Consider the following 26,812-nt stretch of genomic DNA (forward strand, 5'->3'; position numbering starts at 1 on the left):
GAACTTGTTTAGAACAGCTGAAAGAGAATCTCCAAGTCAGTTCTTAGTGTAGAAAAGGTAGCTAAGATCCGGGAAATCCTTAATTCGAGTTAAGATAACATCAAACACTGTATGAATCCTATATTCATTACTTAAAGGAGACTAGAGTGGTAAATGTGTGTTATACAAGGCAGAATACCATTGAAATAGAGAAAGAAACACGTTCGGCAGCTTTGGAAAGCCGTACAGTACACTGAAATGTAGTACTACACTCTATAACACAGTTCAGAGACAATGTTCCCTAGCTCCCTCAGTTCATAACAGTGTGTAGGAAGTTGTTTGATAAGGTGGGCAAAGCTTATACTTGGGCCAGAAGGCAGAATATAGGAAACTACATGAAAACATGAATAATTCATTGAAAATGACTGTAAACAGATGAGAACTTGTTTAGAACAGCTGAAAGAGAATCTCCAAGTCAGTTCTTAGTGTAGAAAAGGTAGCTAAGATCCGGGAAATCCTTAATTCGAGTTAAGATCACATGAAACACTGTATGAATCCTATATTCTTTACTTAAAGGAAACTAGAGTGGTAAATGTGTGTTATACAAGGCAGAATACCATTGAAATAGAGAAAGAAACAAGTTCGGCAGCTTTGGAAAGCCTTACACTTCACTGAAATGTAGTACTACACTCTATAACACAGTTGAGAGACAATGTTCCCTAGCTTCCTCAGTTCATAACAGTGTGTAGGAAGTTGTTTGATAAAGTTGCCAAAGCTTATACTTGGGCCAGAAGGCAGAATATAGGAAACTACATGAAAACATGAATAATTCAGTGAAAATGACTGTAAACAGATGAGAACTTGTTTAGAACAGCTGAAAGAGAAACTCCAAGTCAGTTCTTAGTGTAAAAAAGGTAGCTAAGATAAGGGAAATCCTTAATACCAGTTAAGATCCGATGAAACATTGTATGAATCCTATATTCTTTACTTAAAGGAAACTAGAGTGGTAAATGTGTGTTATACAAGGCAGAATACCATTGAAATAGAGAAAGAAACACTTTCGGCAGCTGTGGAAAGGCTTACACTTCACTGAAATGTAGTACTACACTCTATAACACAGTTGAGAGACAATGTTCCCTAGCTGCCTCAGTTCATAACAGAGTGTAGGAAGGTTTTTGATAAAGTGGGCAAAGCTTATACTTGGGCCAGAAGGCAGAATATAGGAAACTACATGAAAACATGAATAATTCAGTGAAAATGACTGTAAACAGATGAGAACTTGTTTAGAACAGCTGAAAGAGAATCTCCAAGTCAGTTCTTAGTGTAGAAAAGGTAGCTAAGATAAGGAAAATCCTTAATTCGAGTTAAGATAACATCAAACACTGTATGAATCCTATATTCATTACTTAAAGGAGACTAGAGTGGTAAATGTGTGTTATACAAGGCAGAATACCATTGAAATAGAGAAAGAAACACGTTCGGCAGCTTTGGAAAGCCTTACACTACACTGAAATGTAGTACTACACTCTATAACACAGTTGAGAGACAATGTTCCCTAGCTCCCTCAGTTCATAACAGTGTGTAGGAAGTTGTTTGATAAGGTGGACAAAGATTATACTTGGGCCAGAAGGCAGAATATAGGAAACTACATGAAAACATGAATAATTCATTGAAAATGACTGTAAACAGATGAGAACTTGTTTAGAAAAGCTGAAAGAGAATCTCCAAGTCAGTTCTTAGTGTAGAAAAGGTAGCTAAGATAAGGGAAATCCTTAATTCCAGTTAAGATCACATGAAACACTCTATGAATCCTATATTCTTTACTTAAAGGAGAATAGAGAGGTAAATGTGTGTTATACAAGGCAGAATACCATTGAAATAGAGAAAGAAACACGTTCGGCAGCTTTGGAAAGCCGTACACTACACTGAAATGTAGTACTACACTCTATAACACAGTTCAGAGACAATGTTCCCTAGCTCCCTCAGTTCATAACAGTGTGTAGGAAGTTGTTTGTTAAGGTGGGCAAAGCTTATACTTGGGCCAGAAGGCAGAATATAGGAAACTACATGAAAACATGAATAATTCATTGAAAATGACTGTAAACAGATGAGAACTTGTTTAGAACAGCTGAAAGAGAATCTCCAAGTCAGTTCTTAGTGTAGAAAAGGTAGCTAAGATCCGGGAAATCCTTAATTCGAGTTAAGATCACATGAAACACTGTATGAATCCTATATTCTTTACTTAAAGGAAACTAGAGTGGTAAATGTGTGTTATACAAGGCAGAATACCATTGAAATAGAGAAAGAAACAAGTTCGGCAGCTTTGGAAAGCCTTACACTTCACTGAAATGTAGTACTACACTCTATAACACAGTTGAGAGACAATGTTCCCTAGCTTCCTCAGTTCATAACAGTGTGTAGGAAGTTGTTTGATAAAGTTGCCAAAGCTTATACTTGGGCCAGAAGGCAGAATATAGGAAACTACATGAAAACATGAATAATTCAGTGAAAATGACTGTAAACAGATGAGAACTTGTTTAGAACAGCTGAAAGAGAAACTCCAAGTCAGTTCTTAGTGTAAAAAAGGTAGCTAAGATAAGGGAAATCCTTAATACCAGTTAAGATCCCATGAAACATTGTATGAATCCTATATTCTTTACTTAAAGGAAACTAGAGTGGTAAATGTGTGTTATACAAGGCAGAATACCATTGAAATAGAGAAAGAAACACTTTCGGCAGCTGTGGAAAGGCTTACACTTCACTGAAATGTAGTACTACACTCTATAACACAGTTGAGAGACAATGTTCCCTAGCTGCCTCAGTTCATAACAGAGTGTAGGAAGGTGTTTGATAAAGTGGGCAAAGCTTATACTTGGGCCAGAAGGCAGAATATAGGAAACTACATGAAAACATGAATAATTCAGTGAAAATGACTGTAAACAGATGAGAACTTGTTTAGAACAGCTGAAAGAGAATCTCCAAGTCAGTTCTTAGTGTAGAAAAGGTAGCTAAGATAAGGAAAATCCTTAATTCGAGTTAAGATAACATCAAACACTGTATGAATCCTATATTCATTACTTAAAGGAGACTAGAGTGGTAAATGTGTGTTATACAAGGCAGAATACCATTGAAATAGAGAAAGAAACAAGTTCGGCAGCTTTGGAAAGCCTTACACTTCACTGAAATGTAGTACTACACTCTATAACACAGTTGAGAGACAATGTTCCCTAGCTTCCTCAGTTCATAACAGTGTGTAGGAAGTTGTTTGATAAAGTTGCCAAAGCTTATACTTGGGCCAGAAGGCAGAATATAGGAAACTACATGAAAACATGAATAATTCAGTGAAAATGACTGTAAACAGATGAGAACTTGTTTAGAACAGCTGAAAGAGAAACTCCAAGTCAGTTCTTAGTGTAAAAAAGGTAGCTAAGATAAGGGAAATCCTTAATACCAGTTAAGATCCCATGAAACATTGTATGAATCCTATATTCTTTACTTAAAGGAAACTAGAGTGGTAAATGTGTGTTATACAAGGCAGAATACCATTGAAATAGAGAAAGAAACACTTTCGGCAGCTGTGGAAATGCTTACACTTCACTGAAATGTAGTACTACACTCTATAACACAGTTGAGAGACAATGTTCCCTAGCTGCCTCAGTTCATAACAGAGTGTAGGAAGGTTTTTGATAAAGTGGGCAAAGCTTATACTTGGGCCAGAAGGCAGAATATAGGAAACTACATGAAAACATGAATAATTCAGTGAAAATGACTGTAAACAGATGAGAACTTGTTTAGAACAGCTGAAAGAGAATCTCCAAGTCAGTTCTTAGTGTAGAAAAGGTAGCTAAGATAAGGAAAATCCTTAATTCGAGTTAAGATAACATCAAACACTGTATGAATCCTATATTCATTACTTAAAGGAGACTAGAGTGGTAAATGTGTGTTATACAAGGCAGAATACCATTGAAATAGAGAAAGAAACACGTTCGGCAGCTTTGGAAAGCCTTACACTACACTGAAATGTAGTACTACACTCTATAACACAGTTGAGAGACAATGTTCCCTAGCTCCCTCAGTTCATAACAGTATGTAGGAAGTTGTTTGATAAGGTGGACAAAGATTATACTTGGGCCAGAAGGCAGAATATAGGAAACTACATGAAAACATGAATAATTCATTGAAAATGACTGTAAACAGATGAGAACTTGTTTAGAAAAGCTGAAAGAGAATCTCCAAGTCAGTTCTTAGTGTAGAAAAGGTAGCTAAGATAAGGGAAATCCTTAATTCCAGTTAAGATCACATGAAACACTCTATGAATCCTATATTCTTTACTTAAAGGAGAATAGAGAGGTAAATGTGTGTTATACAAGGCAGAATACCATTGAAATAGAGAAAGAAACACGTTCGGCAGCTTTGGAAAGCCGTACACTACACTGAAATGTAGTACTACACTCTATAACACAGTTCAGAGACAATGTTCCCTAGCTCCCTCAGTTCATAACAGTGTGTAGGAAGTTGTTTGTTAAGGTGGGCAAAGCTTATACTTGGGCCAGAAGGCAGAATATAGGAAACTACATGAAAACATGAATAATTCATTGAAAATGACTGTAAACAGATGAGAACTTGTTTAGAACAGCTGAAAGAGAATCTCCAAGTCAGTTCTTAGTGTAGAAAAGGTAGCTAAGATCCGGGAAATCCTTAATTCGAGTTAAGATAACATCAAACACTGTATGAATCCTATATTCATTACTTAAAGGAGACTAGAGTGGTAAATGTGTGTTATACAAGGCAGAATACCATTGAAATAGAGAAAGAAACACGTTCGGCAGCTTTGGAAAGCCGTACACTACACTGAAATGTAGTACTACACTCTATAACACAGTTCAGAGACAATGTTCCCTAGCTCCCTCAGTTCATAACAGTGTGTAGGAAGTTGTTTGATAAGGTGGGCAAAGCTTATACTTGGGCCAGAAGGCAGAATATAGGAAACTACATGAAAACATGAATAATTCATTGAAAATGACTGTAAACAGATGAGAACTTGTTTAGAACAGCTGAAAGAGAATCTCCAAGTCAGTTCTTAGTGTAGAAAAGGTAGCTAAGATCCGGGAAATCCTTAATTCGAGTTAAGATCACATGAAACACTGTATGAATCCTATATTCTTTACTTAAAGGAAACTAGAGTGGTAAATGTGTGTTATACAAGGCAGAATACCATTGAAATAGAGAAAGAAACAAGTTCGACAGCTTTGGAAAGCCTTACACTTCACTGAAATGTAGTACTACACTCTATAACACAGTTGAGAGACAATGTTCCCTAGCTTCCTCAGTTCATAACAGTGTGTAGGAAGTTGTTTGATAAAGTTGCCAAAGCTTATACTTGGGCCAGAAGGCAGAATATAGGAAACTACATGAAAACATGAATAATTCAGTGAAAATGACTGTAAACAGATGAGAACTTGTTTAGAACAGCTGAAAGAGAAACTCCAAGTCAGTTCTTAGTGTAAAAAAGGTAGCTAAGATAAGGGAAATCCTTAATACCAGTTAAGATCCCATGAAACATTGTATGAATCCTATATTCTTTACTTAAAGGAAACTAGAGTGGTAAATGTGTGTTATACAAAGCAGAATACCATTGAAATAGAGAAAGAAACACTTTCGGCAGCTGTGGAAAGGCTTACACTTCACTGAAATGTAGTACTACACTCTATAACACAGTTGAGAGACAATGTTACCTAGCTGCCTCAGTTCATAACAGAGTGTAGGAAGGTGTTTGATAAAGTGGGCAAAGCTTATACTTGGGCCAGAAGGCAGAATATAGGAAACTACATGAAAACATGAATAATTCATTGAAAATGACTGTAAACAGATGAGAACTTGTTTAGAACAGCTGAAAGAGAATCTCCAAGTCAGTTCTTAGTGTAGAAAAGGTAGCTAAGATCCGGGAAATCCTTAATTCGAGTTAAGATAACATCAAACACTGTATGAATCCTATATTCATTACTTAAAGGAGACTAGAGTGGTAAATGTGTGTTATACAAGGCAGAATACCATTGAAATAGAGAAAGAAACACGTTCGGCAGCTTTGGAAAGCCGTACAGTACACTGAAATGTAGTACTACACTCTATAACACAGTTCAGAGACAATGTTCCCTAGCTCCCTCAGTTCATAACAGTGTGTAGGAAGTTGTTTGATAAGGTGGGCAAAGCTTATACTTGGGCCAGAAGGCAGAATATAGGAAACTACATGAAAACATGAATAATTCATTGAAAATGACTGTAAACAGATGAGAACTTGTTTAGAACAGCTGAAAGAGAATCTCCAAGTCAGTTCTTAGTGTAGAAAAGGTAGCTAAGATCCGGGAAATCCTTAATTCGAGTTAAGATCACATGAAACACTGTATGAATCCTATATTCTTTACTTAAAGGAAACTAGAGTGGTAAATGTGTGTTATACAAGGCAGAATACCATTGAAATAGAGAAAGAAACACTTTCGGCAGCTGTGGAAAGGCTTACACTTCACTGAAATGTAGTACTACACTCTATAACACAGTTGAGAGACAATGTTCCCTAGCTGCCTCAGTTCATAACAGAGTGTAGGAAGGTTTTTGATAAAGTGGGCAAAGCTTATACTTGGGCCAGAAGGCAGAATATAGGAAACTACATGAAAACATGAATAATTCAGTGAAAATGACTGTAAACAGATGAGAACTTGTTTAGAACAGCTGAAAGAGAATCTCCAAGTCAGTTCTTAGTGTAGAAAAGGTAGCTAAGATAAGGAAAATCCTTAATTCGAGTTAAGATAACATCAAACACTGTATGAATCCTATATTCATTACTTAAAGGAGACTAGAGTGGTAAATGTGTGTTATACAAGGCAGAATACCATTGAAATAGAGAAAGAAACAGGTTCGGCAGCTTTGGAAAGCCTTACACTACACTGAAATGTAGTACTACACTCTATAACACAGTTGAGAGACAATGTTCCCTAGCTTCCTCAGTTCATAACAGTGTGTAGGAAGTTGTTTGATAAGGTGGACAAAGATTATACTTGGGCCAGAAGGCAGAATATAGGAAACTACATGAAAACATGAATAATTCATTGAAAATGACTGTAAACAGATGAGAACTTGTTTAGAAAAGCTGAAAGAGAATCTCCAAGTCAGTTCTTAGTGTAGAAAAGGTAGCTAAGATAAGGGAAATCCTTAATTCCAGTTAAGATCACATGAAACACTCTATGAATCCTATATTCTTTACTTAAAGGAGAATAGAGAGGTAAATGTGTGTTATACAAGGCAGAATACCATTGAAATAGAGAAAGAAACACGTTCGGCAGCTTTGGAAAGCCGTACACTACACTGAAATGTAGTACTACACTCTATAACACAGTTCAGAGACAATGTTCCCTAGCTCCCTCAGTTCATAACAGTGTGTAGGAAGTTGTTTGTTAAGGTGGGCAAAGCTTATACTTGGGCCAGAAGGCAGAATATAGGAAACTACATGAAAACATGAATAATTCATTGAAAATGACTGTAAACAGATGAGAACTTGTTTAGAACAGCTGAAAGAGAATCTCCAAGTCAGTTCTTAGTGTAGAAAAGGTAGCTAAGATCCGGGAAATCCTTAATTCGAGTTAAGATCACATGAAACACTGTATGAATCCTATATTCTTTACTTAAAGGAAACTAGAGTGGTAAATGTGTGTTATACAAGGCAGAGTACCATTGAAATAGAGAAAGAAACAAGTTCGGCAGCTTTGGAAAGCCTTACACTTCACTGAAATGTAGTACTACACTCTATAACACAGTTGAGAGACAATGTTCCCTAGCTTCCTCAGTTCATAACAGTGTGTAGGAAGTTGTTTGATAAAGTTGCCAAAGCTTATACTTGGGCCAGAAGGCAGAATATAGGAAACTACATGAAAACATGAATAATTCAGTGAAAATGACTGTAAACAGATGAGAACTTGTTTAGAACAGCTGAAAGAGAAACTCCAAGTCAGTTCTTAGTGTAAAAAAGGTAGCTAAGATAAGGGAAATCCTTAATACCAGTTAAGATCCCATGAAACATTGTATGAATCCTATATTCTTTACTTAAAGGAAACTAGAGTGGTAAATGTGTGTTATACAAGGCAGAATACCATTGAAATAGAGAAAGAAACACTTTCGGCAGCTGTGGAAAGGCTTACACTTCACTGAAATGTAGTACTACACTCTATAACACAGTTGAGAGACAATGTTCCCTAGCTGCCTCAGTTCATAACAGAGTGTAGGAAGGTTTTTGATAAAGTGGGCAAAGCTTATACTTGGGCCAGAAGGCAGAATATAGGAAACTACATGAAAACATGAATAATTCAGTGAAAATGACTGTAAACAGATGAGAACTTGTTTAGAACAGCTGAAAGAGAATCTCCAAGTCAGTTCTTAGTGTAGAAAAGGTAGCTAAGATAAGGAAAATCCTTAATTCGAGTTAAGATAACATCAAACACTGTATGAATCCTATATTCATTACTTAAAGGAGACTAGAGTGGTAAATGTGTGTTATACAAGGCAGAATACCATTGAAATAGAGAAAGAAACAAGTTCGGCAGCTTTGGAAAGCCTTACACTTCACTGAAATGTAGTACTACACTCTATAACACAGTTGAGAGACAATGTTCCCTAGCTCCCTCAGTTCATAACAGTGTGTAGGAAGTTGTTTGTTAAGGTGGGCAAAGCTTATACTTGGGCCAGAAGGCAGAATATAGGAAACTACATGAAAACATGAATAATTCATTGAAAATGACTGTAAACAGATGAGAACTTGTTTAGAACAGCTGAAAGAGAATCTCCAAGTCAGTTCTTAGTGTAGAAAAGGTAGCTAAGATCCGGGAAATCCTTAATTCGAGTTAAGATAACATCAAACACTGTATGAATCCTATATTCATTACTTAAAGGAGACTAGAGTGGTAAATGTGTGTTATACAAGGCAGAATACCATTGAAATAGAGAAAGAAACACGTTCGGCAGCTTTGGAAAGCCGTACACTACACTGAAATGTAGTACTACACTCTATAACACAGTTCAGAGACAATGTTCCCTAGCTCCCTCAGTTCATAACAGTGTGTAGGAAGTTGTTTGATAAGGTGGGCAAAGCTTATACTTGGGCCAGAAGGCAGAATATAGGAAACTACATGAAAACATGAATAATTCATTGAAAATGACTGTAAACAGATGAGAACTTGTTTAGAACAGCTGAAAGAGAATCTCCAAGTCAGTTCTTAGTGTAGAAAAGGTAGCTAAGATCCGGGAAATCCTTAATTCGAGTTAAGATCACATGAAACACTGTATGAATCCTATATTCTTTACTTAAAGGAAACTAGAGTGGTAAATGTGTGTTATACAAGGCAGAATACCATTGAAATAGAGAAAGAAACAAGTTCGACAGCTTTGGAAAGCCTTACACTTCACTGAAATGTAGTACTACACTCTATAACACAGTTGAGAGACAATGTTCCCTAGCTTCCTCAGTTCATAACAGTGTGTAGGAAGTTGTTTGATAAAGTTGCCAAAGCTTATACTTGGGCCAGAAGGCAGAATATAGGAAACTACATGAAAACATGAATAATTCAGTGAAAATGACTGTAAACAGATGAGAACTTGTTTAGAACAGCTGAAAGAGAAACTCCAAGTCAGTTCTTAGTGTAAAAAAGGTAGCTAAGATAAGGGAAATCCTTAATACCAGTTAAGATCCCATGAAACATTGTATGAATCCTATATTCTTTACTTAAAGGAAACTAGAGTGGTAAATGTGTGTTATACAAAGCAGAATACCATTGAAATAGAGAAAGAAACACTTTCGGCAGCTGTGGAAAGGCTTACACTTCACTGAAATGTAGTACTACACTCTATAACACAGTTGAGAGACAATGTTACCTAGCTGCCTCAGTTCATAACAGAGTGTAGGAAGGTGTTTGATAAAGTGGGCAAAGCTTATACTTGGGCCAGAAGGCAGAATATAGGAAACTACATGAAAACATGAATAATTCATTGAAAATGACTGTAAACAGATGAGAACTTGTTTAGAACAGCTGAAAGAGAATCTCCAAGTCAGTTCTTAGTGTAGAAAAGGTAGCTAAGATCCGGGAAATCCTTAATTCGAGTTAAGATAACATCAAACACTGTATGAATCCTATATTCATTACTTAAAGGAGACTAGAGTGGTAAATGTGTGTTATACAAGGCAGAATACCATTGAAATAGAGAAAGAAACACGTTCGGCAGCTTTGGAAAGCCGTACAGTACACTGAAATGTAGTACTACACTCTATAACACAGTTCAGAGACAATGTTCCCTAGCTCCCTCAGTTCATAACAGTGTGTAGGAAGTTGTTTGATAAGGTGGGCAAAGCTTATACTTGGGCCAGAAGGCAGAATATAGGAAACTACATGAAAACATGAATAATTCATTGAAAATGACTGTAAACAGATGAGAACTTGTTTAGAACAGCTGAAAGAGAATCTCCAAGTCAGTTCTTAGTGTAGAAAAGGTAGCTAAGATCCGGGAAATCCTTAATTCGAGTTAAGATCACATGAAACACTGTATGAATCCTATATTCTTTACTTAAAGGAAACTAGAGTGGTAAATGTGTGTTATACAAGGCAGAATACCATTGAAATAGAGAAAGAAACAAGTTCGGCAGCTTTGGAAAGCCTTACACTTCACTGAAATGTAGTACTACACTCTATAACACAGTTGAGAGACAATGTTCCCTAGCTTCCTCAGTTCATAACAGTGTGTAGGAAGTTGTTTGATAAAGTTGCCAAAGCTTATACTTGGGCCAGAAGGCAGAATATAGGAAACTACATGAAAACATGAATAATTCAGTGAAAATGACTGTAAACAGATGAGAACTTGTTTAGAACAGCTGAAAGAGAAACTCCAAGTCAGTTCTTAGTGTAAAAAAGGTAGCTAAGATAAGGGAAATCCTTAATACCAGTTAAGATCCCATGAAACATTGTATGAATCCTATATTCTTTACTTAAAGGAAACTAGAGTGGTAAATGTGTGTTATACAAGGCAGAATACCATTGAAATAGAGAAAGAAACACTTTCGGCAGCTGTGGAAAGGCTTACACTTCACTGAAATGTAGTACTACACTCTATAACACAGTTGAGAGACAATGTTCCCTAGCTGCCTCAGTTCATAACAGAGTGTAGGAAGGTTTTTGATAAAGTGGGCAAAGCTTATACTTGGGCCAGAAGGCAGAATATAGGAAACTACATGAAAACATGAATAATTCAGTGAAAATGACTGTAAACAGATGAGAACTTGTTTAGAACAGCTGAAAGAGAATCTCCAAGTCAGTTCTTAGTGTAGAAAAGGTAGCTAAGATAAGGAAAATCCTTAATTCGAGTTAAGATAACATCAAACACTGTATGAATCCTATATTCATTACTTAAAGGAGACTAGAGTGGTAAATGTGTGTTATACAAGGCAGAATACCATTGAAATAGAGAAAGAAACAGGTTCGGCAGCTTTGGAAAGCCTTACACTACACTGAAATGTAGTACTACACTCTATAACACAGTTGAGAGACAATGTTCCCTAGCTTCCTCAGTTCATAACAGTGTGTAGGAAGTTGTTTGATAAGGTGGACAAAGATTATACTTGGGCCAGAAGGCAGAATATAGGAAACTACATGAAAACATGAATAATTCATTGAAAATGACTGTAAACAGATGAGAACTTGTTTAGAAAAGCTGAAAGAGAATCTCCAAGTCAGTTCTTAGTGTAGAAAAGGTAGCTAAGATAAGGGAAATCCTTAATTCCAGTTAAGATCACATGAAACACTCTATGAATCCTATATTCTTTACTTAAAGGAGAATAGAGAGGTAAATGTGTGTTATACAAGGCAGAATACCATTGAAATAGAGAAAGAAACACGTTCGGCAGCTTTGGAAAGCCGTACACTACACTGAAATGTAGTACTACACTCTATAACACAGTTCAGAGACAATGTTCCCTAGCTCCCTCAGTTCATAACAGTGTGTAGGAAGTTGTTTGTTAAGGTGGGCAAAGCTTATACTTGGGCCAGAAGGCAGAATATAGGAAACTACATGAAAACATGAATAATTCATTGAAAATGACTGTAAACAGATGAGAACTTGTTTAGAACAGCTGAAAGAGAATCTCCAAGTCAGTTCTTAGTGTAGAAAAGGTAGCTAAGATCCGGGAAATCCTTAATTCGAGTTAAGATCACATGAAACACTGTATGAATCCTATATTCTTTACTTAAAGGAAACTAGAGTGGTAAATGTGTGTTATACAAGGCAGAGTACCATTGAAATAGAGAAAGAAACAAGTTCGGCAGCTTTGGAAAGCCTTACACTTCACTGAAATGTAGTACTACACTCTATAACACAGTTGAGAGACAATGTTCCCTAGCTTCCTCAGTTCATAACAGTGTGTAGGAAGTTGTTTGATAAAGTTGCCAAAGCTTATACTTGGGCCAGAAGGCAGAATATAGGAAACTACATGAAAACATGAATAATTCAGTGAAAATGACTGTAAACAGATGAGAACTTGTTTAGAACAGCTGAAAGAGAAACTCCAAGTCAGTTCTTAGTGTAAAAAAGGTAGCTAAGATAAGGGAAATCCTTAATACCAGTTAAGATCCCATGAAACATTGTATGAATCCTATATTCTTTACTTAAAGGAAACTAGAGTGGTAAATGTGTGTTATACAAGGCAGAATACCATTGAAATAGAGAAAGAAACACTTTCGGCAGCTGTGGAAAGGCTTACACTTCACTGAAATGTAGTACTACACTCTATAACACAGTTGAGAGACAATGTTCCCTAGCTGCCTCAGTTCATAACAGAGTGTAGGAAGGTTTTTGATAAAGTGGGCAAAGCTTATACTTGGGCCAGAAGGCAGAATATAGGAAACTACATGAAAACATGAATAATTCAGTGAAAATGACTGTAAACAGATGAGAACTTGTTTAGAACAGCTGAAAGAGAATCTCCAAGTCAGTTCTTAGTGTAGAAAAGGTAGCTAAGATAAGGAAAATCCTTAATTCGAGTTAAGATAACATCAAACACTGTATGAATCCTATATTCATTACTTAAAGGAGACTAGAGTGGTAAATGTGTGTTATACAAGGCAGAATACCATTGAAATAGAGAAAGAAACAAGTTCGGCAGCTTTGGAAAGCCTTACACTTCACTGAAATGTAGTACTACACTCTATAACACAGTTGAGAGACAATGTTCCCTAGCTTCCTCAGTTCATAACAGTGTGTAGGAAGTTGTTTGATAAAGTTGCCAAAGCTTATACTTGGGCCAGAAGGCAGAATATAGGAAACTACATGAAAACATGAATAATTCAGTGAAAATGACTGTAAACAGATGAGAACTTGTTTAGAACAGCTGAAAGAGAAACTCCAAGTCAGTTCTTAGTGTAAAAAAGGTAGCTAAGATAAGGGAAATCCTTAATACCAGTTAAGATCCCATGAAACATTGTATGAATCCTATATTCTTTACTTAAAGGAAACTAGAGTGGTAAATGTGTGTTATACAAGGCAGAATACCATTGAAATAGAGAAAGAAACACTTTCGGCAGCTGTGGAAATGCTTACACTTCACTGAAATGTAGTACTACACTCTATAACACAGTTGAGAGACAATGTTCCCTAGCTGCCTCAGTTCATAACAGAGTGTAGGAAGGTTTTTGATAAAGTGGGCAAAGCTTATACTTGGGCCAGAAGGCAGAATATAGGAAACTACATGAAAACATGAATAATTCAGTGAAAATGACTGTAAACAGATGAGAACTTGTTTAGAACAGCTGAAAGAGAATCTCCAAGTCAGTTCTTAGTGTAGAAAAGGTAGCTAAGATAAGGAAAATCCTTAATTCGAGTTAAGATAACATCAAACACTGTATGAATCCTATATTCATTACTTAAAGGAGACTAGAGTGGTAAATGTGTGTTATACAAGGCAGAATACCATTGAAATAGAGAAAGAAACACGTTCGGCAGCTTTGGAAAGCCTTACACTACACTGAAATGTAGTACTACACTCTATAACACAGTTGAGAGACAATGTTCCCTAGCTCCCTCAGTTCATAACAGTATGTAGGAAGTTGTTTGATAAGGTGGACAAAGATTATACTTGGGCCAGAAGGCAGAATATAGGAAACTACATGATAACATGAATAATTCATTGAAAATGACTGTAAACAGATGAGAACTTGTTTAGAAAAGCTGAAAGAGAATCTCCAAGTCAGTTCTTAGTGTAGAAAAGGTAGCTAAGATAAGGGAAATCCTTAATTCCAGTTAAGATCACATGAAACACTCTATGAATCCTATATTCTTTACTTAAAGGAGAATAGAGAGGTAAATGTGTGTTATACAAGGCAGAATACCATTGAAATAGAGAAAGAAACACGTTCGGCAGCTTTGGAAAGCCGTACACTACACTGAAATGTAGTACTACACTCTATAACACAGTTCAGAGACAATGTTCCCTAGCTCCCTCAGTTCATAACAGTGTGTAGGAAGTTGTTTGTTAAGGTGGGCAAAGCTTATACTTGGGCCAGAAGGCAGAATATAGGAAACTACATGAAAACATGAATAATTCATTGAAAATGACTGTAAACAGATGAGAACTTGTTTAGAACAGCTGAAAGAGAATCTCCAAGTCAGTTCTTAGTGTAGAAAAGGTAGCTAAGATCCGGGAAATCCTTAATTCGAGTTAAGATAACATCAAACACTGTATGAATCCTATATTCATTACTTAAAGGAGACTAGAGTGGTAAATGTGTGTTATACAAGGCAGAATACCATTGAAATAGAGAAAGAAACACGTTCGGCAGCTTTGGAAAGCCGTACACTACACTGAAATGTAGTACTACACTCTATAACACAGTTCAGAGACAATGTTCCCTAGCTCCCTCAGTTCATAACAGTGTGTAGGAAGTTGTTTGATAAGGTGGGCAAAGCTTATACTTGGGCCAGAAGGCAGAATATAGGAAACTACATGAAAACATGAATAATTCATTGAAAATGACTGTAAACAGATGAGAACTTGTTTAGAACAGCTGAAAGAGAATCTCCAAGTCAGTTCTTAGTGTAGAAAAGGTAGCTAAGATCCGGGAAATCCTTAATTCGAGTTAAGATCACATGAAACACTGTATGAATCCTATATTCTTTACTTAAAGGAAACTAGAGTGGTAAATGTGTGTTATACAAGGCAGAATACCATTGAAATAGAGAAAGAAACAAGTTCGACAGCTTTGGAAAGCCTTACACTTCACTGAAATGTAGTACTACACTCTATAACACAGTTGAGAGACAATGTTCCCTAGCTTCCTCAGTTCATAACAGTGTGTAGGAAGTTGTTTGATAAAGTTGCCAAAGCTTATACTTGGGCCAGAAGGCAGAATATAGGAAACTACATGAAAACATGAATAATTCAGTGAAAATGACTGTAAACAGATGAGAACTTGTTTAGAACAGCTGAAAGAGAAACTCCAAGTCAGTTCTTAGTGTAAAAAAGGTAGCTAAGATAAGGGAAATCCTTAATACCAGTTAAGATCCCATGAAACATTGTATGAATCCTATATTCTTTACTTAAAGGAAACTAGAGTGGTAAATGTGTGTTATACAAAGCAGAATACCATTGAAATAGAGAAAGAAACACTTTCGGCAGCTGTGGAAAGGCTTACACTTCACTGAAATGTAGTACTACACTCTATAACACAGTTGAGAGACAATGTTACCTAGCTGCCTCAGTTCATAACAGAGTGTAGGAAGGTGTTTGATAAAGTGGGCAAAGCTTATACTTGGGCCAGAAGGCAGAATATAGGAAACTACATGAAAACATGAATAATTCATTGAAAATGACTGTAAACAGATGAGAACTTGTTTAGAACAGCTGAAAGAGAATCTCCAAGTCAGTTCTTAGTGTAGAAAAGGTAGCTAAGATCCGGGAAATCCTTAATTCGAGTTAAGATAACATCAAACACTGTATGAATCCTATATTCATTACTTAAAGGAGACTAGAGTGGTAAATGTGTGTTATACAAGGCAGAATACCATTGAAATAGAGAAAGAAACACGTTCGGCAGCTTTGGAAAGCCGTACAGTACACTGAAATGTAGTACTACACTCTATAACACAGTTCAGAGACAATGTTCCCTAGCTCCCTCAGTTCATAACAGTGTGTAGGAAGTTGTTTGATAAGGTGGGCAAAGCTTATACTTGGGCCAGAAGGCAGAATATAGGAAACTACATGAAAACATGAATAATTCATTGAAAATGACTGTAAACAGATGAGAACTTGTTTAGAACAGCTGAAAGAGAATCTCCAAGTCAGTTCTTAGTGTAGAAAAGGTAGCTAAGATCCGGGAAATCCTTAATTCGAGTTAAGATCACATGAAACACTGTATGAATCCTATATTCTTTACTTAAAGGAAACTAGAGTGGTAAATGTGTGTTATACAAGGCAGAATACCATTGAAATAGAGAAAGAAACAAGTTCGGCAGCTTTGGAAAGCCTTACACTTCACTGAAATGTAGTACTACACTCTATAACACAGTTGAGAGACAATGTTCCCTAGCTTCCTCAGTTCATAACAGTGTGTAGGAAGTTGTTTGATAAAGTTGCCAAAGCTTATACTTGGGCCAGAAGGCAGAATATAGGAAACTACATGAAAACATGAATAATTCAGTGAAAATGACTGTAAACAGATGAGAACTTGTTTAGAACAGCTGAAAGAGAAACTCCAAGTCAGTTCTTAGTGTAAAAAAGGTAGCTAAGATAAGGGAAATCCTTAATACCAGTTAAGATCCCATGAAACATTGTATGAATCCTATATTCTTTACTTAAAGGAAACTAGAGTGGTAAATGTGTGTTATACAAGGCAGAATACCATTGAAATAGAGAAAGAAACACTTTCGGCAGCTGTGGAAAGGCTTACACTTCACTGAAATGTAGTACTACACTCTATAACACAGTTGAGAGACAATGTTCCCTAGCTGCCTCAGTTCATAACAGAGTGTAGGAAGGTTTTTGATAAAGTGGGCAAAGCTTATACTTGGGCCAGAAGGCAGAATATAGGAAACTACATGAAAACATGAATAATTCAGTGAAAATGACTGTAAACAGATGAGAACTTGTTTAGAACAGCTGAAAGAGAATCTCCAAGTCAGTTCTTAGTGTAGAAAAGGTAGCTAAGATAAGGAAAATCCTTAATTCGAGTTAAGATAACATCAAACACTGTATGAATCCTATATTCATTACTTAAAGGAGACTAGAGTGGTAAATGTGTGTTATACAAGGCAGAATACCATTGAAATAGAGAAAGAAACAGGTTCGGCAGCTTTGGAAAGCCTTACACTACACTGAAATGTAGTACTACACTCTATAACACAGTTGAGAGACAATGTTCCCTAGCTCCCTCAGTTCATAACAGTGTGTAGGAAGTTGTTTGATAAGGTGGACAAAGATTATACTTGGGCCAGAAGGCAGAATATAGGAAACTACATGAAAACATGAATAATTCATTGAAAATGACTGTAAACAGATGAGAACTTGTTTAGAAAAGCTGAAAGAGAATCTCCAAGTCAGTTCTTAGTGTAGAAAAGGTAGCTAAGATAAGGGAAATCCTTAATTCCAGTTAAGATCACATGAAACACTCTATGAATCCTATATTCTTTACTTAAAGGAGAATAGAGAGGTAAATGTGTGTTATACAAGGCAGAATACCATTGAAATAGAGAAAGAAACACGTTCGGCAGCTTTGGAAAGCCGTACACTACACTGAAATGTAGTACTACACTCTATAACACAGTTCAGAGACAATGTTCCCTAGCTCCCTCAGTTCATAACAGTGTGTAGGAAGTTGTTTGTTAAGGTGGGCAAAGCTTATACTTGGGCCAGAAGGCAGAATATAGGAAACTACATGAAAACATGAATAATTCATTGAAAATGACTGTAAACAGATGAGAACTTGTTTAGAACAGCTGAAAGAGAATCTCCAAGTCAGTTCTTAGTGTAGAAAAGGTAGCTAAGATCCGGGAAATCCTTAATTCGAGTTAAGATCACATGAAACACTGTATGAATCCTATATTCTTTACTTAAAGGAAACTAGAGTGGTAAATGTGTGTTATACAAGGCAGAGTACCATTGAAATAGAGAAAGAAACAAGTTCGGCAGCTTTGGAAAGCCTTACACTTCACTGAAATGTAGTACTACACTCTATAACACAGTTGAGAGACAATGTTCCCTAGCTTCCTCAGTTCATAACAGTGTGTAGGAAGTTGTTTGATAAAGTTGCCAAAGCTTATACTTGGGCCAGAAGGCAGAATATAGGAAACTACATGAAAACATGAATAATTCAGTGAAAATGACTGTAAACAGATGAGAACTTGTTTAGAACAGCTGAAAGAGAAACTCCAAGTCAGTTCTTAGTGTAAAAAAGGTAGCTAAGATAAGGGAAATCCTTAATACCAGTTAAGATCCCATGAAACATTGTATGAATCCTATATTCTTTACTTAAAGGAAACTAGAGTGGTAAATGTGTGTTATACAAGGCAGAATACCATTGAAATAGAGAAAGAAACACTTTCGGCAGCTGTGGAAAGGCTTACACTTCACTGAAATGTAGTACTACACTCTATAACACAGTTGAGAGACAATGTTCCCTAGCTGCCTCAGTTCATAACAGAGTGTAGGAAGGTGTTTGATAAAGTGGGCAAAGCTTATACTTGGGCCAGAAGGCAGAATATAGGAAACTACATGAAAACATGAATAATTCAGTGAAAATGACTGTAAACAGATGAGAACTTGTTTAGAACAGCTGAAAGAGAATCTCCAAGTCAGTTCTTAGTGTAGAAAAGGTAGCTAAGATAAGGAAAATCCTTAATTCGAGTTAAGATAACATCAAACACTGTATGAATCCTATATTCATTACTTAAAGGAGACTAGAGTGGTAAATGTGTGTTATACAAGGCAGAATACCATTGAAATAGAGAAAGAAACAAGTTCGGCAGCTTTGGAAAGCCTTACACTTCACTGAAATGTAGTACTACACTCTATAACACAGTTGAGAGACAATGTTCCCTAGCTTCCTCAGTTCATAACAGTGTGTAGGAAGTTGTTTGATAAAGTTGCCAAAGCTTATACTTGGGCCAGAAGGCAGAATATAGGAAACTACATGAAAACATGAATAATTCAGTGAAAATGACTGTAAACAGATGAGAACTTGTTTAGAACAGCTGAAAGAGAAACTCCAAGTCAGTTCTTAGTGTAAAAAAGGTAGCTAAGATAAGGGAAATCCTTAATACCAGTTAAGATCCCATGAAACATTGTATGAATCCTATATTCTTTACTTAAAGGAAACTAGAGTGGTAAATGTGTGTTATACAAGGCAGAATACCATTGAAATAGAGAAAGAAACACTTTCGGCAGCTGTGGAAATGCTTACACTTCACTGAAATGTAGTACTACACTCTATAACACAGTTGAGAGACAATGTTCCCTAGCTGCCTCAGTTCATAACAGAGTGTAGGAAGGTTTTTGATAAAGTGGGCAAAGCTTATACTTGGGCCAGAAGGCAGAATATAGGAAACTACATGAAAACATGAATAATTCAGTGAAAATGACTGTAAACAGATGAGAACTTGTTTAGAACAGCTGAAAGAGAATCTCCAAGTCAGTTCTTAGTGTAGAAAAGGTAGCTAAGATAAGGAAAATCCTTAATTCGAGTTAAGATAACATCAAACACTGTATGAATCCTATATTCATTACTTAAAGGAGACTAGAGTGGTAAATGTGTGTTATACAAGGCAGAATACCATTGAAATAGAGAAAGAAACACGTTCGGCAGCTTTGGAAAGCCTTACACTACACTGAAATGTAGTACTACACTCTATAACACAGTTGAGAGACAATGTTCCCTAGCTCCCTCAGTTCATAACAGTATGTAGGAAGTTGTTTGATAAGGTGGACAAAGATTATACTTGGGCCAGAAGGCAGAATATAGGAAACTACATGAAAACATGAATAATTCATTGAAAATGACTGTAAACAGATGAGAACTTGTTTAGAAAAGCTGAAAGAGAATCTCCAAGTCAGTTCTTAGTGTAGAAAAGGTAGCTAAGATAAGGGAAATCCTTAATTCCAGTTAAGATCACATGAAACACTCTATGAATCCTATATTCTTTACTTAAAGGAGAATAGAGAGGTAAATGTGTGTTATACAAGGCAGAATACCATTGAAATAGAGAAAGAAACACGTTCGGCAGCTTTGGAAAGCCGTACACTACACTGAAATGTAGTACTACACTCTATAACACAGTTCAGAGACAATGTTCCCTAGCTCCCTCAGTTCATAACAGTGTGTAGGAAGTTGTTTGTTAAGGTGGGCAAAGCTTATACTTGGGCCAGAAGGCAGAATATAGGAAACTACATGAAAACATGAATAATTCATTGAAAATGACTGTAAACAGATGAGAACTTGTTTAGAACAGCTGAAAGAGAATCTCCAAGTCAGTTCTTAGTGTAGAAAAGGTAGCTAAGATCCGGGAAATCCTTAATTCGAGTTAAGATAACATCAAACACTGTATGAATCCTATATTCATTACTTAAAGGAGACTAGAGTGGTAAATGTGTGTTATACAAGGCAGAATACCATTGAAATAGAGAAAGAAACACGTTCGGCAGCTTTGGAAAGCCGTACACTACACTGAAATGTAGTACTACACTCTATAACACAGTTCAGAGACAATGTTCCCTAGCTCCCTCAGTTCATAACAGTGTGTAGGAAGTTGTTTGATAAGGTGGGCAAAGCTTATACTTGGGCCAGAAGGCAGAATATAGGAAACTACATGAAAACATGAATAATTCATTGAAAATGACTGTAAACAGATGAGAACTTGTTTAGAACAGCTGAAAGAGAATCTCCAAGTCAGTTCTTAGTGTAGAAAAGGTAGCTAAGATCCGGGAAATCCTTAATTCGAGTTAAGATCACATGAAACACTGTATGAATCCTATATTCTTTACTTAAAGGAAACTAGAGTGGTAAATGTGTGTTATACAAGGCAGAATACCATTGAAATAGAGAAAGAAACAAGTTCTACAGCTTTGGAAAGCCTTACACTTCACTGAAATGTAGTACTACACTCTATAACACAGTTGAGAGACAATGTTCCCTAGCTTCCTCAGTTCATAACAGTGTGTAGGAAGTTGTTTGATAAAGTTGCCAAAGCTTATACTTGGGCCAGAAGGCAGAATATAGGAAACTACATGAAAACATGAATAATTCAGTGAAAATGACTGTAAACAGATGAGAACTTGTTTAGAACAGCTGAAAGAGAAACTCCAAGTCAGTTCTTAGTGTAAAAAAGGTAGCTAAGATAAGGGAAATCCTTAATACCAGTTAAGATCCCATGAAACATTGTATGAATCCTATATTCTTTACTTAAAGGAAACTAGAGTGGTAAATGTGTGTTATACAAGGCAGAATACCATTGAAATAGAGAAAGAAACACTTTCGGCAGCTGTGGAAATGCTTACACTTCACTGAAATGTAGTACTACACTCTATAACACAGTTGAGAGACAATGTTCCCTAGCTGCCTCAGTTCATAACAGAGTGTAGGAAGGTTTTTGATAAAGTGGGCAAAGCTTATACTTGGGCCAGAAGGCAGAATATAGGAAACTACATGAAAACATGAATAATTCAGTGAAAATGACTGTAAACAGATGAGAACTTGTTTAGAACAGCTGAAAGAGAATCTCCAAGTCAGTTCTTAGTGTAGAAAAGGTAGCTAAGATAAGGAAAATCCTTAATTCGAGTTAAGATAACATCAAACACTGTATGAATCCTATATTCATTACTTAAAGGAGACTAGAGTGGTAAATGTGTGTTATACAAGGCAGAATACCATTGAAATAGAGAAAGAAACACGTTCGGCAGCTTTGGAAAGCCTTACACTACACTGAAATGTAGTACTACACTCTATAACACAGTTGAGAGACAATGTTCCCTAGCTCCCTCAGTTCATAACAGTATGTAGGAAGTTGTTTGATAAGGTGGACAAAGATTATACTTGGGCCAGAAGGCAGAATATAGGAAACTACATGAAAACATGAATAATTCATTGAAAATGACTGTAAACAGATGAGAACTTGTTTAGAAAAGCTGAAAGAGAATCTCCAAGTCAGTTCTTAGTGTAGAAAAGGTAGCTAAGATAAGGGAAATCCTTAATTCCAGTTAAGATCACATGAAACACTCTATGAATCCTATATTCTTTACTTAAAGGAGAATAGAGAGGTAAATGTGTGTTATACAAGGCAGAATACCATTGAAATAGAGAAAGAAACACGTTCGGCAGCTTTGGAAAGCCGTACACTACACTGAAATGTAGTACTACACTCTATAACACAGTTCAGAGACAATGTTCCCTAGCTCCCTCAGTTCATAACAGTGTGTAGGAAGTTGTTTGTTAAGGTGGGCAAAGCTTATACTTGGGCCAGAAGGCAGAATATAGGAAACTACATGAAAACATGAATAATTCATTGAAAATGACTGTAAACAGATGAGAACTTGTTTAGAACAGCTGAAAGAGAATCTCCAAGTCAGTTCTTAGTGTAGAAAAGGTAGCTAAGATCCGGGAAATCCTTAATTCGAGTTAAGATCACATGAAACACTGTATGAATCCTATATTCTTTACTTAAAGGAAACTAGAGTGGTAAATGTGTGTTATACAAGGCAGAATACCATTGAAATAGAGAATGAAACAAGTTCGGCAGCTTTGGAAAGCCTTACACTTCACTGAAATGTAGTACTACACTCTATAACACAGTTGAGAGACAATGTTCCCTAGCTTCCTCAGTTCATAACAGTGTGTAGGAAGTTGTTTGATAAAGTTGCCAAAGCTTATACTTGGGCCAGAAGGCAGAATATAGGAAACTACATGAAAACATGAATAATTCAGTGAAAATGACTGTAAACAGATGAGAACTTGTTTAGAACAGCTGAAAGAGAAACTCCAAGTCAGTTCTTAGTGTAAAAAAGGGAGCTAAGATAAGGGAAATCCTTAATACCAGTTAAGATCCCATGAAACATTGTATGAATCCTATATTCTTTACTTAAAGGAAACTAGAGTGGTAAATGTGTGTTATACAAGGCAGAATACCATTGAAATAGAGAAAGAAACACTTTCGGCAGCTGTGGAAAGGCTTACACTTCACTGAAATGTAGTACTACACTCTATAACACAGTTGAGAGACAATGTTCCCTAGCTGCCTCAGTTCATAACAGAGTGTAGGAAGGTGTTTGATAAAGTGGGCAAAGCTTATACTTGGGCCAGAAGGCAGAATATAGGAAACTACATGAAAACATGAATAATTCAGTGAAAATGACTGTAAACAGATGAGAACTTGTTTAGAACAGCTGAAAGAGAATCTCCAAGTCAGTTCTTAGTGTAGAAAAGGTAGCTAAGATAAGGAAAATCCTTAATTCGAGTTAAGATAACATCAAACACTGTATGAATCCTATATTCATTACTTAAAGGAGACTAGAGTGGTAAATGTGTGTTATACAAGGCAGAATACCATTGAAATAGAGAAAGAAACACGTTCGGCAGCTTTGGAAAGCCGTACACTACACTGAAATGTAGTACTACACTCTATAACACAGTTCAGAGACAATGTTCCCTAGCTCCCTCAGTTCATAACAGTGTGTAGGAAGTTGTTTGATAAGGTGGGCAAAGCTTATACTTGGGCCAGAAGGCAGAATATAGGAAACTACATGAAAACATGAATAATTCATTGAAAATGACTGTAAACAGATGAGAACTTGTTTAGAACAGCTGAAAGAGAATCTCCAAGTCAGTTCTTAGTGTAGAAAAGGTAGCTAAGATCCGGGAAATCCTTAATTCGAGTTAAGATCACATGAAACACTGTATGAATCCTATATTCTTTACTTAAAGGAAACTAGAGTGGTAAATGTGTGTTATACAAGGCAGAATACCATTGAAATAGAGAAAGAAACAAGTTCGGCAGCTTTGGAAAGCCTTACACTTCACTGAAATGTAGTACTACACTCTATAACACAGTTGAGAGACAATGTTCCCTAGCTTCCTCAGTTCATAACAGTGTGTAGGAAGTTGTTTGATAAAGTTGCCAAAGCTTATACTTGGGCCAGAAGGCAGAATATAGGAAACTACATGAAAACATGAATAATTCAGTGAAAATGACTGTAAACAGATGAGAACTTGTTTAGAACAGCTGAAAGAGAAACTCCAAGTCAGTTCTTAGTGTAAAAAAGGTAGCTAAGATAAGGGAAATCCTTAATACCAGTTAAGATCCCATGAAACATTGTATGAATCCTATATTCTTTACTTAAAGGAAACTAGAGTGGTAAATGTGTGTTATACAAGGCAGAATACCATTGAAATAGAGAAAGAAACACTTTCGGCAGCTGTGGAAAGGCTTACACTTCACTGAAATGTAGTACTACACTCTATAACACAGTTGAGAGACAATGTTCCCTAGCTGCCTCAGTTCATAACAGAGTGTAGGAAGGTTTTTGATAAAGTGGGCAAAGCTTATACTTGGGCCAGAAGGCAGAATATAGGAAACTACATGAAAACATGAATAATTCAGTGAAAATGACTGTAAACAGATGAGAACTTGTTTAGAACAGCTGAAAGAGAATCTCCAAGTCAGTTCTTAGTGTAGAAAAGGTAGCTAAGATAAGGAAAATCCTTAATTCGAGTTAAGATAACATCAAACACTGTATGAATCATATATTCATTACTTAAAGGAGACTAGAGTGGTAAATGTGTGTTATACAAGGCAGAATACCATTGAAATAGAGAAAGAAACACGTTCGGCAGCTTTGGAAAGCCTTACACTACACTGAAATGTAGTACTACACTCTATAACACAGTTGAGAGACAATGTTCCCTAGCTCCCTCAGTTCATAACAGTGTGTAGGAAGTTGTTTGATAAGGTGGACAAAGCTTATACTTGGGCCAGAAGGCAGAATATAGGAAACTACATGAAAACATGAATAATTCATTGAAAATGACTGTAAGCAGATGAGAACTTGTTTAGAAAAGCTGAAAGAGAATCTCCAAGTCAGTTCTTAGTGTAGAAAAGGTAGCTAAGATAAGGGAAATCCTTAATTCCAGTTAAGATCACATGAAACACTCTATGAATCCTATATTCTTTACTTAAAGGAGAATAGAGAGGTAAATGTGTGTTATACAAGGCAGAATACCATTGAAATAGAGAAACAAACACGTTCGGCAGCTTTGGAAAGCCTTACACTTCACTGAAATGTAGTACTACACTCTATAACACAGTTGAGAGACAATGTTCCCGAGCTGCCTCAGTTCATAACAGTGTGTAGGAAGTTGTTTGATAAAGTGGGCAAAGCTTATACTTGGGCCAGAAGGCAGAATATAGGAAACTACATGAAAATATGAATAATTCATTGAAAATGACTGTAAACACATGAGAACTTGTTTAGAACAGCTGAAAGAGAATCTCCAAGTCAGTTCTTAGTGTAGAAAAGGTAGCTAAGATCCGGGAAATCCTTAATTCGAGTTAAGATCACATGAAACACTGTATGAATCCTATATTCTTTACTTAAAGGAAACTAGAGTGGTAAATGTGTGTTATACAAGGCAGAATACCATTGAAATAGAGAAAGAAACACGTTCGGCAGCTTTGGAAAGGCTTACACTTCACTGAAACGTAGTACTACAGTCTATAACACAGTTGAGAGACAATGTTCCCTAGCTGCCTCAGTTCATAACAGAGTGTAGGAAGGTGTTTGATAAAGTAGGCAAAGCTTATACTTGGGCCAGAAGGCAGAATATAGGAAACTACATGAAAACATGAATAATTCAGTGAAAATGACTGAAAAAAGATGAGAACTTGTTTAGAACAGCTGAAAGAGAATCTCCAAGTCAATTCTTAGTGTAGAAAAGGTAGCTAAGATAAGGAAAATCCTTAATTCGAGTTAAGATAACATAAAACACTGTATGAATCCTATATTCATTACTTAAAGGAGACTAGAGTGGTAAATGTGTGTTATACAAGGCAGAATACCATTGAAATAGAGAAAGAAACAAGTTCGGCAGCTTTGGAAAGCCTTACACTTCACTGAAATGTAGTACTACACTCTATAACACAGTTGAGAGACAATGTTCCCTAGCTTCCTCAGTTCATAACAGTGTGTAGGAAGTTGTTTGATAAAGTGGCCAAAGCTTATACTTAGGCCAGAAGGCAGAATATAGGAAACTACATGAAAACATGAATAATTCAGTGAAAATGACTGTAAACAGATGAGAACTTGTTTAGAACAGCTGAAAGAGAATCTCCAAGTCAGTTCTTAGTGTAGAAAACGTTGCTAAGATAAGGGAAATCCTTAATTCGAGTTAAGATAACATCAAACACTGTATGAATCCTATATTCATTACTTAAAGGTGACTAGAGTGGTAAATGTGTGTTATACAAGGCAGAATACCATTGAAATAGAGAAAGAAACAAGTTCGGCAGCTTTGGAAAGGCTTACACTTCACTGAAATGTAGTACTACACTCTATAACACAGTTGAGAGACAATGTTCCCTAGCTCCCTCAGTTCATAACAGTGTGTAGGAAGTTGTTTGATAAAGTGGCCAAAGCATATACTTGGGCCAGAAGGCAGAATATAGGAAACTACATGAAAACATGAATAATTCAGTGAAAATTACTGTAAACAGATGAGAACTTGTTTAGAACAGCTGAAAGAGAATCTCCAAGTCAGTTCTTAGTGTAGAAAAGGTA

This window comes from Pipistrellus hanaki, assembly GCF_964339955.1.
Source record: "Pipistrellus hanaki genome assembly, chromosome: 13".
NCBI lineage: Eukaryota > Metazoa > Chordata > Mammalia > Chiroptera > Vespertilionidae > Pipistrellus > Pipistrellus hanaki.